At 39.3% G+C, this 12,107-nt stretch overlaps 1 pseudogene; it reads right to left on the bottom strand.

Annotated features, from left to right (window-relative positions):
- Window positions 1–1,656: 1,656 nt before the first annotated feature.
- Window positions 1,657–4,461, bottom strand: LOC112202437 (annotated as a pseudogene).
- Between the last annotated feature and the right edge of the window lie 7,646 nt (window positions 4,462–12,107).

Below are 12,107 nucleotides of genomic sequence, written 5' to 3'. Positions count from 1 at the left end.
CTAAGATGCTTGGTGCCTTGAGACTTTGCACCTGTAGATGAAAGAATTGAATTGAATTGAACAGTCTAAGCCTCCAAACAATGCTTTGTGGAAATATTCACTATCCTATAAACTCTTAAGAATTGAATTGAACAGTTTGGCTTTAACTAAGAGAGAAAATTTCAACACCAGAGACGTAGTACTTCTCATCTACTGAGATAGATTTGAAAATTTCCTCAGCATCAGTGTTCTTCCCTTGGACAAAGCTAATCAGAATTCCTTTTCCCTCACTTAAAACATGCACTTGTAGAAAAGGCTATCCACCATCATATTTGACCAATATCAAGAGGGTTACAAGAATTTCAGCATGGTACTCGCTAGAGCTATCCTACTACTTATATTAGTTTACTTTCCAGTTTAATATTCTAAAGGCTCCAACTCATCATTACAAAACAATTTTCCCTTCCTGCATTTGCTTCTAAAGGACTTATCATACTGCAGAGCAATCATTCAATTAGTGGTGTTCTCAAAGTTATTTTATTTTTGCATCAAGTTATCAATATGTTCTATAGGAAAATTGAATGGGATGAGAAGTCAAAAACAAATATGTTCTTACAGTCATGAAGGATGCACTTTAAATTGCAAGGGAATGAAACATTTGTTACAATATAAGAACAACAACCCTGATAATAACAAAAAAACAGTTCAAAATAAAGTAGAGAGTAATGCGCAAGGCTCATTTAATCCTAGTTGATCATTCAGTAGACTATGAGCATATCACTTAGCCGTTTAAACAAGACAACAGAACAAGAACCCTAAACCATGCATATCCCACTTTAAGCCTCAGCTCACAGGTAGGGCCGTAGGGGATACTGATCACATTCAATCTAATCCTATCTATTTAAGAAATCATATAAATATAACTTGTACTCAGGTATCACCAAAACCAACTTAAAATTGATGAAGCTGGAATCAATAATAAAGGTATAGTCATATAATTTGTCTTACCACGGCAGACCAAAAACTTTGTTCTGTAGAAAGGACAGATATCCTCCATAATTGCTGCATTTCATGAAATGATACAAGTTTCACAATTGAGCCAAGTGAAACATTCTGAAATCTGGGGTGATCTGAAAGGAAAAAGAGAAGGACAGAGTGAAAGATGAACACAATCACATATGCCTTTTTGCACAATGCAGGTACTTTCTCTTCAATGTGTCCATGACTACTGCTTTATATGGTCAACATAATACTATTCCAAAACCAACATGATTCAAGAATACAGCACATCCCAAATATTCGAATTAGTATGGATCTGATAAGGCTTCAAAACTCAATTTATAAAAATAAGTAAAGTATTACATGTGTATTTGAATTTGCAGACCCATATTTTCTGTTACATTTCTCGACAATTCACAATGTTATGTAATCTGTGGCTAAAGGTACCTAATCTGAGGAAAAATGGAAACTATTTGACATTGCAAGGAGACTTGACCTATGGAGTCTATTACTTTTCATATCTTTTTCTTATTTTCTTCCAGTTTTAGATACACAAAACCCCAAAAAGAAAAAATTGCACTTCTAGTGCTAGCCCAACAATAGCTAAGGGCTTGTTTTCAGTTAGAGATAGAAGCAAAATACAGGAGAGAAGGGAGGGAGGTAGTTTTTCTTTTTAAATTTTTTTACATTCATCATTTCTTTCTCCTTCCACCCTCCTTTCTCCTTTCTCCCTCTATCTTTAGGTAAAAGATGAAAATTAAAGACCCAAGCAAAAGAGAAAAACCTCTTACGACACAGGACCTAAAAAATAACAGATTTTACCCTCCCTCACTTGAATTGGAAATTAATATTTCCCAATATGTTTCCATTCTCACATAACTTGCATAATAATGCCTACAGATAGAACAAAGTAATATACAAGAAGATGAATAGGGAGATAGTATGGAATCCTCATTAGTCAGCCAGTATGAGTTATCTAAATTCAGGTCATGTAAAGTTAAATACTAAATACACATACATTGAATGACTAATGATTTCATAATGAATAGTAAAATTCAGACTAATGATTTCATACAACTCCGATTCGTGCATTACAGGTTGGTTTATTTCCATGTACTTCTTTTAGGGTATCAAAATTCAAATTAATAGTTGTACATCAACATATGACATCAGCTGCAGCAAATCATACTCAACATATAGTAAGTCCTATGTAGCTTACGCCACAAACTTTTATGTCTGTTAAAAAAGAATGCATTAACAAAGAGAAAACTATTCCATGAACACAGCTTGAGAAATGATGGAATGAAAATAAAGTTTTCAAAAATGGTTGGTTTCTTATTAAGTGAAAACAATATATTGCAATGGATAACAAGCTCAGAATTTAGCCACCTCAGATAAACCATCTGATGGTTAGCAAGCTTAACCTCTCTAAATAGAAAAATGCCAAGCCAGCAATCCTCTCTATATCCCTCTGTGCTCAATGTTCAACTGGATGTGAATCACTTGCTCCCCAGCCATCAAAACATAGTAATCACATAAAACTGCTGAAGGAAAGGGACATATGCACACAGCTATACTTTTATAGTGGTACCTTTATTTCTAAATCATATTCATTTCTCAATCCATTACCAAAGGGAGATGCAAAGTATACTAACCAGAAGGAGATTTAAGAATTGATCTTCTTCGAAGTTGTCACAGGCAGAGTAAAGTCACATAGTGATGACCTCAACTAGTATATTTAATCTTTCTTTCCTTCCACAGTCTTGAGAGTTTTTTGCATATCCACTGCTGTCCGCACAAACCCATTTAGCATATTTCAAACTGGTTTACTATATATTCTGCTTTCCCTACCATAAATGTGCGATGACTTCTAAGATTATGATCCAGCTCCAGCATGCAATTCTGATCCTCCATCCCAATTCTGATCGAGCTTCATTCTCCCATGATAGCCCCTCCCCCGTTTCTTTCAGTATAAAACAGCTTTACAATCATAGGATTCTACCAAATTCCTTATTTCTTCATATATGACCAAAGTGAATCTCCCTTACTGCTTTTAATATTATGTACAGCTGGCTGCTTCCTCGTCAAGTCCTATCCATTTTTCTTCTGTTTAAAGCCATTAGCTTTAGAACTTTTTTTCTCCATCAACGCATGTAACTCAAAAAGCTCGTTGGTCATCCCTTTGCTGCGAAAACCATCAGCCAAGATGTTGCAGTCATGATTGTCTAATTCAAATCCCTTGTTCTGCATCTCATTAACATATTGCATTGCCAGCCCCATCTCTCCAACCTTGCAAATACCATTTATTAGAAACCAGTATGTATCAGCATTCTGGAATATACTTCTCTCAGCCATCTTGGAAAACAAAGAAAGAGCACCTTCCAGAAAACCTTTTCTACAATAGCTATTTATTATCAAATTGTATACATGAGTTTTTACTTTCCATCCCTTGTCATGCATCTCCCCAGCCAATCTTTCGGCTTCTTCTACCTTCCCGGAGCTCGTGAAGCCATCGATCAAGAATTCATATGTCTTGACATCAAATGCAACTCCTTCCTTTTCCATCAGAGGCAAAATCAAATCCAACTCCGAAAAGTTCCATCTCTTAGCACAAGCTTCCACCATTATATTGAATGTGATGATATTGGGTTTAATTCCTCTACTAGCCATTTCCTGCACCAACTCTCTACTCCTTCTAATCTCTCCATTCCTACACATCCCCTCCACCACAGCTGTCAAACAATACACAGAGACCCCAGTGCCCGAATATAACAATCTATACAAGAAATCTATACCCTTTTCCACCTCACCAGCTCTGTTCATAGCAACCGAAAAAAAATTATATGTCCTCTCATCTATCCGAATCCCAATACTCTTGATGTGATCAAAAGCCTCCAAACCTCCATCGAAATTTTGATATCAGAGTAAACTTTAAGCATCAAATTGAACAACTTGGCTTCAACCACAGGTTCAAGACAACACAGTTCAACACAAGAAGCAATGGCACGAAATGGGTACCTGGAATTTTGATCAACCGAGATGGACTTGAAAACTTGCTCCGCAAGTGTGATCTTTCTTGCCCTGATAAGCCTGCAAATGAGAGTCAAGTGGGCTTGGAGGTCAAGTTTGAATGAGATAAAGGACTGGTTTTTGAGGAGGAAGTTGAAGAAGACAAGGCATTTGGAGGCGCTGAGTGTGGGTTCTGAGAGGATGAGGTGCAGAGAGTTGGGGTTGAGCTTGGAGAGGAGGGAAATGGTGGTGGGATTCAAGGGTTTTGGAGCAGCTGAGGGACTTGGGATTGCAGAGATTAGTTCACAGAATTCTTGAAAGGGTACTTGGGTTCTTACTTTCACATTTTTCAGGGTTCGGAGGACGTTGTGCAACGACATCTTTGATTTACCAGATAACTGATTTTTGTCTTCCTCTTCCAACTGTTATGCTCTTGGTTCGTCGGTTCGGCTTTGGGCCTCTGTTTTGAGTGTCTGTTACTCTGTGCTTGTTCTCTGTACACTTCGGATTCTCATTTAAGGTACACTATTTCTAAGGACTATCACTAAAACTCAATTTTAGATTTAATATCAAGAGAGAGTTGAGATTCCAAAAATGAATTTTAAGTGTTTTAATCTTAACTCTTAAAATTAAATTCAAATGTGGATGACCACAAAATTTTTTTAATCACCTAGTGACCGTGTGATCATCACTGACATTCAGAACTATTCATGTCTAAAGAAGCAAACGCTTATAGATATTATGAGCTAATAAAGACTGATCTCTCATCACAATAATCGTCATTGTCAACAAGCTATTGCTTGTTTGCAAACTGACAATAAGAAAACACTAAAAATAAAACTGATAGTCCTTAGAAATTGTGTCATAATAATGGCTTAATTATTTTTAGTTTGATCTGTATCTACCTTAATTCTGCTCGGGCACATATTGTGGTTTTTGACTTGTGTTTTTTGGCAGCTATCTGGTATAGACGCTTATGACCTCCACCTCTATGCCTTTTGAAATAAGTAAGTTTTACATGAAGAAGATTGGCTCGGAAACTTTCTCTCTTCTCTCTATCTCTCTCTTTTTCTTGCTACCCATTTTTCTCTTCATTCTTCTATTTTTCAAGCCACAACTTTATTTTCCTTTCTCCTACTTCTTTTTTTTTTTTTTTTTTGAGTAATGAAGATTTCATTGATAATCGCAGGCTAGAACGACACTTACAAATTTTTCAGGAAATCGGAATCATACACCATTCGCTTAAAACATTGAACCTCACTTAAACAAGGAGTCTAACAAACTACAACATTACCCTACAAAGAAGTAGTTTTGTGTGAAGTTTAAAGAGAAAACATCATAATCTGCTTTTGAAATGGAAAAAAAGCACAAGTTCATCTTGAATGAGGACTCTTCAACAATATGAGTGTTTTCGGCAAAACCAAAACATGAAAAGAATAATAAGAAAAAAAGGCATGGCACTTCTAGGATTCTACGGTTTTTCTGCCGAGTTACTTCTACCTTTACTAAAACTCTACAACAAAGTAATAAAAAAAGAGTTCAAGGCAGATGTAATTTGAGAAGAGGACGAGTCCAAGTACAATTAAAAAAGGTGAGAACAGTTCAACCTCAACAACTCTTGGGTCTCATATAAAACGAGCCTAGGAGGTCAAAAGAAGGAGGAGGAGCAAAGCAGCGTGAGGAGGAGAGTGAAGAGGCAGAGTTACAGCAGCCAAGGAGAGGAAGAAAGCAAGAAAGAGGAGGTGAGCCTTTCACCGATCTGCACCTTTTCCTTTGCTGTCAGCAAATGATGCAGGCCTCCAACGAAGTGATACCGTAGGGTATCAATATCATGCTCCGACACGGCGTGCCTTAGGGTGCTGATATTGTCGTCGAGCTCCAGCACGGCGTGCCTTCGGGTGCCGTATCATCCTCAAGCTCCGACATGGTGTGCCTTAGGGTGCCGATATTGTCGTCGAGCTCCATCACGGTGTGCCTTAGGGTGCCGTATCATCCTCAAGCTTCGACATGGTGTACATTGGGATGCCGTATTGTCGTCGAACCCCGACGATATCGCTGGGCACCATTTTTGCCTTCAAAATCTGGGTGACGGCCGTTGGTTCGTAAAATCCCAGCAGCAGCCCCCTGGCTCTCCCATGTTCCTGTAGCAAGCGCTGCTCTCAAGTTCCAGCGGTGCCACAAAGCATTGACTGAAACCTGCAACAATCTGCAAGCAGGAATGTCAAAAGAAGAAGAAAAGAAAGAGATGAACTCATCACTTTTATCTTCACTGACATCAGAAAAAAAAAAATAAATAAATAAAATAAAAAAAGCAAGCAAAAAGCTTCCCTGTCAGACTATCTTAACAAAAACATCTGAGCAAGGAGAGTCTTGAAACTCCGGCTCTTCTGCTCTTAAAACCAAAACGAGCTCGATGAGATTTCTTTCAAAATAAAAGTCAAAGAAGGATGGGAAAACAAATGACTACCAAACACTTTCTCACTGCTTCTGCCACTGACAGCTCTTATAAAAAGCCAGTTTACCAAACACTCAGCAGCTTTGCTTTTCAGCCACTTATTCTCAGAAATAAGCAGAAGCCAGCTTTTCTGAAAAGCCCAGCCATACCAAACATAGCCTAAGAGAGCTAATCTTGCACTTTGGGGTCACTTCTGCATGTGGCCGAATTCCTTCTCAGTAAGATGACAAAAGCACCTCTTGGAAAGTCATTTAATTAAGTTGCATGATCAAGTCTTCTTCAACAGACCAAGACAAAACCAAAATATATATATACATTAAGGCATAAAGAAGATAAGAATAAAGGCCTGCGGTGGTTTGTCAAAACAAGGAGGAAGGCATATTTAAACATATCTTCTTATTATACAAAGTGTGCTGGAGCTTTGCTTTAGACATGGTGAATTTAAATACAAAAATGATCAAATCAAGTGGTGAAGTCTGAATATGGAGAAACCAAATATGGTGATACGTGGGTCTGTCAATACGACAAAGCTCTGTCAATAAATTGCCGCAGGGATTGTCTTTGACCTTTCATTGAGCAGGTGGTCAACTTTACACCAAGCAAACCAAATATATATAACGAAGCCATGGAATACACGAGATCAGTATGGTGTTGATGTGGCCAAAATTCTTCACATAATGGTATCTGCACAAAGCCTTCGTTAATAAAATGCTAGCAAAGCAATTGAATGGCTCAGAAGCAATAACCACACAAAAAGAATGAAGGAAAGTTGACAACGTGATAAATAAATAAATAGCCATGATCATAAGCACCTTGAGAATCAATGCATGGTTTGTATTTGACACACCTGTACATCAAAACAAAATCTGTGATTAAACAATGGAGGTGTACATTAATTAAAGAGTCATGCCTACTACAAGTATTGGTGTCAGCACATCTTCTTCTGAAGCTTGAAGCGGTGGAGCAAGAAGACAAACATGAGCTTTGATCCTATGTACATAAAGCAAATCATAAAAAGGTGGAGAACACCGGGCAGTAGCCATTCTGCAGTTTAAAACTCGCTGACAAATAGAGAAGGAGAGATCTTATCAATTCTTTTGAAGCGATGAATGCAGAGCCAAAGAAGCTACAGCCAATGAGTTGCAAGTATGAAGCATCGATCAGTAAACAAGGACAGGAAAAGTATTCTGCTAACTCCCTATCTTGTTACACAGGCAGCCCTTGTTACAAGCTACTAAACCCACAAGGAGGTTACAACCTGACCCAGCTCATATAAAAGATGTTTTGTTCGCTCGAGCTTTTGAAGAATGTCAAATAAAAAAAATAGAAGAAAGACAAAGTTACAGAGGGGATGGCACCGTTTCGGCCCCATAAGTCACAAATGTATCGCTGGCCTGAGAAAACACAAATAACAAATTAAGAGATGGTCTCTGTTTTGCTTGGCCGCTATGTTTTGCTTTCAAAATTGTCGACAAATAAAGGGTGCTCCCAAGACGTGGAGGATCAAACCTTGCTGCACTAAGATGGCACCGCCTCGACCTTCGTAGGCTTCACAAATTCAAATAAATGTGTCGCTGACCTAAGAAAAGAAAAGGCGGTCCTCTAATTTGTTGACACTCAAATCGCATACGTGATAGATTGGCCTACTCAACTCCGAAAAGCTTAATCGTGTTTATTCAGCATCATGGGTGCCCATATCAAATTTGGGCAGCTCTTGATTGGAGTGGACCAAGAAACATGACCCTCAAGCAAAGCCCACGTCCAAATTTGGACCCATTTGAGGAAATCAGCGAAGCTTGACGCTACGGGTGTCCAAATAGAAAAATACCCGAATATTGGTTTCATAAAAAATGCTTCGAAACCCAAAATGAAAATCCTTTTGGTACAAAACCAAGGAAAAGGCAAATACCCAAAATCCACAAATGTTCAAAACTACAATAGTTTGATCCCTTCACAGGGTATGTAGGCAATCTAGCGACCCACTAGATGCAACCGCAAATTCAAATCGAATCCCTGACTCCCCCAATCAAATTCAGCAAATCCGAATCTCTGACTCCACCAGTCAAATTCACCCAAACACCAGAAAAATCAAATCATTCCCAAATCACCCAAAAGAAAATTCAAGGGCTCTAAACCCTCACAAATATCTCAAACACAAATCCAAAAATAAATGGGTCATCTACCCATCTAAATCCCAAATGCCTGGAACTACATGTGGTTTGGTCCTGCAAGGGTATGTAGGCAATCTGGAATCAAATAATCTAGATGCAACCGCATCCTAAACACTATTACTATCCCAAAAATCCAAGCCTTCCAATGGGTCATTCACCTATTGGAACTCTTGAACTACGAGTGCCTTGATCCCTTCCCGGGTACGTAGGCAACCCATTTCAAAATTCGGGTGCAGCCACAAAAACAAACAACCACACATTGGTTTCTTTATAAATGGAATCAAAGGGTGTTAAGAGATTGTAATTAAGAGAAAAGGCAAAATGAAAATCCTTTTGGTACAAAACCAAGGAAAAGGCAAATACCCAAAATCCACAAATGTTCAGAACTACAATGGTTTGATCCCTTCACAGGGTATGTAGGCAATTTAGCGACCCACTAGATGCAACCGCAAATTCAAATCGAATCCCTGACTCCCCCAGTCAAATTCAGCAAATCCGAATCTCTGACTCCACCAGTCAAATTCACCCAAACACCAGAAAAATCAAATCATTCCCAAATCACCCAAAAGCAAATTCAAGGGCTCTAAACCCTCACAAATATCTCAAACACAAATCCAAAAATAAATGGGTCATCTACCCATCTAAATCCCAAATGCCTGGAACTACATGTGGTTTGATCCTGCAAGGGTATGTAGGCAATCTGGAATCAAATAATCTAGATGCAACCGCATCCTAAACACTATTCCTATCCCAAAAATCCAAGCCTTCCAATGGGTCATTCACCTATTGGAACTCTTGAACTACGAGTGCCTTGATCCCTTCCCGGGTACGTAGGTAACCCATTCCAAAATTCGGGTGCAGCCGCAAAAACAAACAACCACACATTGGTTTCTTTATAAATGGAATCAAAGGGTGTTAAGAGATTGTAATTAAGAGAAAAGGCAAAATGAAAATCCTTTTGGTACAAAACCAAGGAAAAGGCAAATACCCAAAATCCACAAATGTTCAGAACTACAATGGTTTGATCCCTTCACAGGGTATGTAGGCAATCTAGCGACCCACTAGATGCAACCGCAAATTCAAATCGAATCCCTGACTCCCCCAGTCAAATTCAGCAAATCCGAATCTCTGACTCCACCAGTCAAATTCACCCAAACACCAGAAAAATCAAATCATTCCCAAATCACCCAAAAGCAAATTCAAGGGCTCTAAACCCTCACAAATATCTCAAACACAAATCCAAAAATAAATGGGTCATTTACCCATCTAAATCCCAAATGCCTGGAACTACATGTGGTTTGATCCTGCAAGGGTATGTAGGCAATCTGGAATCAAATAATCTAGATGCAACCGCATCCTCAACACTATTCCTATCCCAAAAATCCAAGCCTTCCAATGGGTCATTCACCTATTGGAACTCTTGAACTACGAGTGCCTTGATCCCTTCCCGGGTACGTAGGCAACCCATTCCAAAATTCGGGTGCAGCCGCAAAAACAAACAACCACACATTGGTTTCTTTATAAATGGAATCAAAGGGTGTTAAGAGATTGTAATTAAGAGAAAAGGCAAAATGAAAATCCTTTTGGTACAAAACCAAGGAAAAGGCAAATACCCAAAATCCACAAATGTTCAGAACTACAATGGTTTGATCCCTTCACAGGGTATGTAGGCAATCTAGCGACCCACTAGATGCAACCGCAAATTCAAATCGAATCCCTGACTCCCCCAGTCAAATTCAGCAAATCCGAATCTCTGACTCCACCAGTCAAATTCACTCAAACACCAGAAAAATCAAATCATTCCCAAATCACCCAAAAGCAAATTCAAGGGCTCTAAACCCTCACAAATATCTCAAACACAAATCCAAAAATAAATGGGTCATCTACCCATCTAAATCCCAAATGCCTGGAACTACATGTGGTTTGATCCTGCAAGGGTATGTAGGCAATCTGGAATCAAATAATCTAGATGCAACCGCATCCTAAACACTATTCCTATCCCAAAAATCCAAGCCTTCCAATGGGTCATTCACCTATTGGAACTCTTGAACTACGAGTGCCTTGATCCCTTCCCGGGTACGTAGGCAACCCATTCCAAAATTCGGGTGCAGCCGCAAAAACAAACAACCACACATTGGTTTCTTTATAAATGGAATCAAAGGGTGTTTCTCTTGTAACAAGAGATTGTAATTAAGAGACACATTCTGTCTTGAATGGGTCGAACCTGAAATAATTAAAACTCTATTTCGTTAATGAATACAAGTAAAATTACGTTGGGTGACATTTTACACTTTGTGCATTTTTTTTGCTCAACATCTGCAGGCTAAAAAAGTCAAATATAGACGTAGTTTGCTGAATGAAGCCACCGGGGTCCCAAATACTAAGCCCTAGGGAACTAGAGCCCATGATTCTGGTCCACGAATGGACCCAGATCCAAGCAACATTCTCAAAAACTGTGGACACACCATTGGCCATCAAAATTGGTTTGGGCCTCAAATTGATATGGGCTTCAGAGTCAGTTTGGACACCCAATTAGAGTTGGGCCTCCCAACTGATAGGGGCACCTAACCTGCCTCATCAGTGATGGCAGCCTTGTTCACCGCTATCAATCGATGTGCGCCGCCTATCACCGTCATCTTAACATATTGTAGCATGAAATCAATCATTGTTGTGCGGCGAGCCCTTGCAACCAGAAAAACCTCAACTCCGAGCGCCCCTTCGCCGCCTTCAACACCCATCCAAAATTGAACCAGAGACACTCTTCTCTTCACCGCTCTAACTTCCAGAAGCATACTAAAAGCATTGCGTTGCCTACAAGCCTCAGAGGCTGAGATGCAGTCCACCCCATTCCACGCCAAAGATCGGTGACACCAATTTTGATCTTCCTCCTTGAGTCTGTCACTGTCTTTCGGGCCTTGAGACGCCCTCTTGTTGTTTGCATCCTCCAACCAAAATCCTCCTTGAACCCATCCCGACTAGAGGACATGCCCATGGAGTGCAGTTTCTCTTGGGTGTTTGTCACCCATGGTTGAAGTTGAAAGGCTGCAAAACAGCTTGGAGCTATGGAGAGAAGAAATCCACTTTGCTTCGGCGAGGGACGTTGATAATGGAATCCCAAGCCATAGAGGCTTCGTTGAATTTGGGTGTGTTAAGGTCTTATGAAGTCTTTCCGTCATTGTGACCTTACCATCATTCCTTCTTTCTTTTACTTCTTATCAATTTGAGAGGCTATTAACCTCCCCGCCTCCCTTTCTTATCCTCAAAACCTGAGTTTGATGGGAACTTGAACTCTAATTGATCTCAGACCCAAAATGACAAACCTGATTGTCAATTTCAATTTTTTTTTTTTTTTATGATTGTCTACGCTAGTATACTTGATGTACCATAGAAATTTTTTTTTTTGAATGAATGATAACTTCATTCAAGAGACACTCATGCCAAAAAGGTCACTACATACCCTCCTGCTACCAAGCAATGAACAGATCAAGGATTAA

Source organism: Rosa chinensis, chromosome 5 (genome assembly GCF_002994745.2).
Source record: "Rosa chinensis cultivar Old Blush chromosome 5, RchiOBHm-V2, whole genome shotgun sequence".
Taxonomy (NCBI): domain Eukaryota; kingdom Viridiplantae; phylum Streptophyta; class Magnoliopsida; order Rosales; family Rosaceae; genus Rosa; species Rosa chinensis.
This window is presented reverse-complemented; position numbering and strand designations above follow the sequence as displayed.